Genomic DNA, 6,818 nt, shown 5'->3' with positions numbered 1-6,818 from the left:
AACTTTAAAGTTTATCAAATGGATGTCAAGAGCGCCTTTCTGAATGGAAAGCTGGATGAAGAGGTATATGTAGAGCAACCTCCTGGTTTTGAAGATCCAGATCATTTGGATTTTGTCTTCTTTCTTTTCAAGGCTATCTATGGGCTAAAACAGTCTCCAAGAAAATGGTATGACACTCTCTCTGAATTTCTTATTGAAAATAGCTTTATTAGAGGTGTCATAGACAAAACTCTCTTCTCTAAAAAACATAAGAATGATACTATATTAGTCCAAGTCTATGTGGATGATATAATATTTGGGTCTACTAATGATAATCTCTGTAAGAGATTTGCTAAGTTAATGCACAGCAAGTTTGAAATGAGCATGATGGGAGAGCTGAAGTTCTTTCTTGGATTACAAGTAAATCAAAGGTTAGATGGAACATTTATTTGTCAATCCAAGTATCTCAAAGAACTCCTCAAAAAGTACAATCTAGAGGATTCTGCATCAGCAAGGACTCCATCAACTACAGCTGTCAAGCTTGGACCATGTGAAAACTCCATTAAGGTAGATGTCACAAGCTACAGAGGTATGATTGGCTCGTTACTCTATCTTACTGCAAGTAGACCAGATATTATGTATGCTACATGCTTATGTGCAAGGTTCCAAGTGGATCCTAGAGATATTCATCTCGTTGCTGTTAAACGAATCTTAAGATATCTTAAGGGAACACCAAATCTAGGTATTTGGTACCCTAAAGAATCTGGTTTTAACCTTGTTGGATATACAGATTCAGATTATGCAGGAAGTGTTGTTGATAGGAAAAGCACCTCAGGAAGTTGTCAATTCCTAGGAAGCAGGCTAGTCTCATGGTACAGCAAGAAACAGCAAACAGTTTCCAACTCAACGGCCGAGGCTGAATATATTGCTGCTGGAAGCTGCTGTGCTCAGATCTTGTGGATTAGGAACCAACTACGAGACTATGGCTCTGTATTGAACAAGATTCCTATTTTATGTGACAACACAAGTGCAATAGCCATTACCAACAACCCTGTGCAGCACTCGAGGACAAAGCACATTGACATCAGGTATCATTTTATTAGAGAGCACGTCATGAATGGTACTGTTGAACTATTTTTTGTTCCAACAGAAGAACAAATAGCAGATATTTTCACTAAACCACTTGACGAATCCACATTTACCGGATTAGTTGGTAAATTGGGCATGTTGAATAGTTTTAGTGATTAATTTAGTTAATATCTGGGATCTGTTCTTGAATGAATTTACAAATGAATTTTTCATAAATGAAAAATTCATTTGCAAATTTATTTTATCATTTTATCATATTTCTTGCTTATTTCTATGTAATATATATTATCTTATCTATTGTTATTTTCCCTTCTTGTTAATTTAAAATATCTCAGAATATTGTATTTCCTCTAAAAATATTTTTCTATGAATTTTATTTGCTAAAATTCAAGAGAAATCTATTTTTGGAATAAAAATAATAAATTCTGATATATTGTCTTTGTTTCTGTAAAAATTTTAAGTGTTTATTTCAGTTTTACTATTTTGTAATATAGTTTCAGTACATAAATAGAAGTCTGTTCCTTTTATTTTATTTTGTTTTCTACTGCAATGACAATCGGCAAGACAATTGAATTGTCTTGCTGAAAATCATTTCAGTACTTATATATATATATATACTTATTTTCATATTAATTTTGTGTGAAATCCTTTTATTTCCAGAATGACAATCGGCAAGACAATTGAAATTGTCTTGCTGAAAGTCATTTGCAAATATAATTGTCATTTCAGTGTTTTTCAGTATAGTTTTATACTGGCAAGACAATCGGTATGACTATTGATTGTCTTGCCAGTTATAAACATTATATATATCTATTTTATTTTATTTTGCCTGGTATGACAATCGGTATGACTATCAGATTGTCATACCAGTTATAATTTTAATACTTATTCTATTGTATTTCTTTTCCTTCTTTTGCCTGGTATGACAATCGGTATGACAATCCCGGATTGTCATACCAGCTGTTATATAAAGGCGTTTGGTGTATTGTTTTTAAACCATTTCATCAGTTCAGTTCATTTCAAAAAATCTAACAGTTTTTATCTCTTAATTTTCTCTCTTCTCTCTCTTCGAACCAAACCATCAATCTGAGTATTTCCTTGCTCGAGTTTTTACTCAGCTTACTATTTCATCACTTTGTGATATATACATACAAGTATATATATACAAAGGTGCTGTTGAATTTTTATTAAAAAATTTTTTTTATAAAAATCAGTTTGCCCCTTCAAATTCCATTTGTGTTGTTGATTTTGAACTTTTTATTTTTAATTTTAATTTCTGATTTGTGTCTTTTGGCTTATTAAAACTGTGTTTGTGAGTTAAAAAATTCTAACGAGATACATTTCTGTCTAAATTTTTCGATTATAATTAATTTAATTCGAATTATTAAATTAATTTAATTAATTCGAATTTTCTTAATATTATTCTTAAAATTTTGAAAAGCGTGTGTCTTATTATTATTTTAAATGGCTCTCAATTTCCAAATTGTCGCGCATAATCAGGTTGGTTATTTTAATCCGGAAAAATGTGATGTTGAAAAATTTAAGCCTTGGATTAGATTTTTAAATGACCATTCGATTGTTAGCTCTGCTATTAAATCAAATGTGATTTTAAATATCGATCTTCTTAGACTGATTTGCACAACCTCTACTGTGGCCGATGATTCAAAATCTTTTTCATTCACCGTGGCAAACACACAGTATGTAGTTGATGAAACAGTCGTCAATCGTGCGCTAAATTTTCCACTTGACAATTTCTGTAATTTACCCTCTGAAAATGATATCACAAATTTTTTCAATGCTATTCACTATCAGGGGGTGATCAATTTAACCAAACTTTCTAAATCAAATTTGGTGTCTGAATGGGATATTTTCTTCGATACACTTTCCAAAGTGTTTGCCAACTGCACAAAATCCAATTTTCATAACATCACTTCCACTCTGCAGTATATTGGTCTTGCGGTTGTTTTCAATCAAAGGATCAATTTTGGCAAACTACTTTTTCCCATTCTCTTGAGACGTCTAACTTCTGCTTTACGTGATCATTCTACAAATCGTAGGGTATCATGTTACTATGCTCGTTTTCTCATGCTTATAGCAGATCATCTACTCACACCTGAACACAAAGCCCTTTTTGCTAACTCTGCTGTAACTGAACCCCCTCCAGTTAGCAAAAAGATTTACACTCGCCAAGACACAACCTTCAAATTCATGCAAGTTCCAGTACTTGTATCTGCTTTCATGGCCAATTATATTCCCTTACCTATTTTCAATCTTCCCGGCCATGAACAGCAACCTCAACCTCCAGTGGTTCAAGCCACCCAGGCTCTTCCATTACAGGTAGTAATTCCTCACTCTCACTCTCTTCCTACTTCTGTTGACAGACCCCCAGTGGTTGATAGGGCTGACCATGAAGTTGTAGAACCACAGCTTCAATCCCAGGTCATAGAGCCAAACACAGCGTCTCATTCTATCTCAACCTCTCCCCCACTGTCTAAAATGTTACCCAGGAGATTACTAGGAAGTAGTACATTGTTAAATATGAGTGAACCCTCAGCTCTGCTTCCTCCTAAGAAAAGAAGAACATATTCTGAGGTATCTGAAAGCCCATCCTTGTCCTCCCAACAGGACATGGACTTTGAAATGGCCAATGAACAGTTACTAGATTCATTCTCTCAACAGGATGAATCTATTGAAATTCGCCATAGGGCCATGGCATCTTGTACTGAGTCAAGCACAATTCCATTACTCACAATGGAACCATACACTTCCCCAGATCATACTCAGGACACACAGCGAGGAGTGCACGTAGAGTCGGTTACAGTGCCTGCCATAGTTACGGCAGAAGAGCAGTCACATGCTTCAGAGGGAAAATCTGACTCTCCGCCATCTTTAATAGAGTCATTTTCTCCCCTCCCAGATCCAACACCTCTGGCTCCCTTATGGGATTCTCCACTCGCAGATTTATCTGAAGAAAGTGGAGGGCAACTCGGTCAATCTATCCCTGAAGCAATTCAGACATCTATTCCAAAAGATTTGATAGCATTGACTGAGGATCGGGACTCGCGAATTCCCATTGCACCACCACTGACCTCTCTTGAAGAGGCTAGGGTGATTTTTAATGCAGGTACACAAGAACAGCAACTGGAAGACTCCTCACGAGCAATTATATTGAGAGAAACACATGCACGTGAGATGAGTGAACCAAACACGAGTGAACTTCAGGTGAGAGCACACACAGACACTGATACTGTAAACCTGTTAGCTCAGATTGCTGCCCTAAAAGAAGAACTTGCTAAAAGCCAAGCTGAAGCTCAAGCATTCAAAGCACAAGTGGTTGAACGGTCTTCTTCTTCCACCTCTGTCAACAATCAGCTTGCAATCATAAGGAATGACATCTCAGATCTAAAGACTACTGTAATACCAAAGCTCAATTCTATTCAGGACACTCCAAATTTATCAGCTGATGACATATCCAACTTCTGCTCTCTACACACAAGAATGACTTCTCTTGAAGACCTCGTTGAGATGAATCATTCACTGGACTCCTCAAGATTTCTAAAGATAGAGACGGGCATGGAACATCTAAATGAAGGGATGAAGCACCTATATTACATGATCAAGAATTCTCATTGCCCTAATGAAGAACAAAGAGCTTATTTTGAAGGACCGTCTGGTGGAGGATCAGGCTCTGGAGGTGATGGAAGTTCCAAAGGAAAGTCAGTAGAGGATCCCTCAACTAAGGGGGAGAAGAAAGGGAGTAGTGCCAAAGGGAAAGAAAAAGATACTTCTGCTGGAGATAAAGGAAAGGCTGATGATGTCTACTACAGTGGAGAACAGGATGACTTCAATATTTTTGACATTCCCACTGAACCAGTTCAGGAAGATAAAGATGGGTTATTTGAAGCTGAAGAAGAAAGTGATTTTGAAGATTGGGAAGAAGAAGATACAGTGGATCCTAGGTTTGAGAAAGAATTTCAGAAAGAGCAGTCAGAGATGCTAAGAAAAGAAGCTGAACTCAAGAAGGTCTCTCAGATCATTGACAGGAGGAAAGACATACAAAGAACAGAAACTCTTCAAAAGCAACGTCTTCATGACATTAAGGCTCAAGAAAGGAGAAGAGATGTCAGACTAAAGATTGGTGAAAAATGGGATGAAGCTAGGAGGGTACTCGATATGCCTCAGCTATGCACTAACAATGATAGGCAATTCTTACATCTTCTTGACAAGCTGGAAATCTCAAATCCTAACAATGACATGTACATGAATGCTATCAAGACTGAAGTCTCAAGGATCACAGCTGCTTTTGATAGATCCCTAAATGAGATGAGCATTTTTGTATATTGTCAGAGTGAAGGATCATTCAAGGTGTCACTTCATCTATTTGAGAATCGTTCGTTGTCAGAGATTTGGGTTCTTTTAAACAAAGTCAAAAGAAGCTCAGAATTGAATGAAGTTCTTCGGGAAAGGCTTAAAGAGTTTGCCAGCAGGGCTAGTCCTCAAGTGGTCAACAATCCTCATCAGGTGAGATTCTTTAAGTCTGATTGTCTTCAAATCTGTCAGCTAGATGTACAATCTCTTAAAGACTACTCAGCTAAGCATCTGGTCTGGATGGAACATCATTTGAGAACTGCTGGATATTCATCCATGTTGAAGACTCAAGCTGCTGACTTGATTTAAGCTTATTGTGAAAAGAATGTTAAAAGGTACAATCAACTCAAGAATAAGCTGAAGTCAGTTGGAGTTCAACCAGTCAGACCTGCAAGCTTCACTTCAGAAAAGGATCGTGTCTTTGACAAGGAATTGCTTCAAGATTTAGAAGAAGGTGAAGTCAGGAGAGAAGACAACTGAAGTCAATTAGCTCAAAACTCAATGTAATATGATTAGAGCGTTATGAATCAAGATAGTCTGATGTAGTTATATGTTCAGGATAGAGGAACATCTATCTTGTATTCACTTGTAAATTTCATTTGGAATCTGGAAAATGTTAAATATAATCCAGAACTTTTCTGCTATTTACTTTACCTTACTGTTTATATCTTTTTCTTATTTGTTAGTTGAGTTATCCTCTAGGTATTTGTTGTTATTGTCTAACAAGCAAATAGGGGGAGATTGAAAGGCATATGTCATAGCCTACTCGTTTATTCGAGTATTTAACTCAACTCAAATAAGAATGTAATAAGTAAATAGTGGATCAATCATCAGAGAGATCTCACAAAGTTACATCTGTCAAAGATCAAAGAAACATTGTTCATCTGCAGACTTGAAGATTCACTGGAAGAAGTTCAAGAATTTGATCATGCCTCAGTGATGTAAATCAAGATCGTGGATTTAATCAAGTGACAGAGATCTCGTCAAGGTATCAATTTATTACAAGGATTCAATCAGAATATCAAAGTCAAGACATGAAGAAACATCACGGAAGTTAGTCACTCATGAATCAGACAGTACATCGAGTGTCAGCATTGAAGTGGCGGAATTGATTCATAAGTCTCAGTGACTTTCAGAAGATTGTCAGAAGAATGGATGCTGCTCAGCGTTAGTATTAATTCTCTATTAATTAATTAAGTCATATAATTTAATTAAGAAAATAAATTATATCTGCAAAGATTAATTTATTGATTAATTGAATTAAATTGATTAATTAAGTTAGAATTAATATTAAGGATTTACAGAATTTTAATTGATTAAAATCTGTTTTAATTCTAAAAAGACAACTGATTGTACTAGTATGACAATCGGTATGACAATTG

Source organism: Apium graveolens, chromosome 1 (assembly GCF_009905375.1).
Source record: "Apium graveolens cultivar Ventura chromosome 1, ASM990537v1, whole genome shotgun sequence".
NCBI classification, from domain to species: Eukaryota; Viridiplantae; Streptophyta; class Magnoliopsida; order Apiales; family Apiaceae; genus Apium; species Apium graveolens.
The sequence above is the reverse complement of the archived record's forward strand: the minus strand, read 5'-3'. Positions refer to the sequence as shown.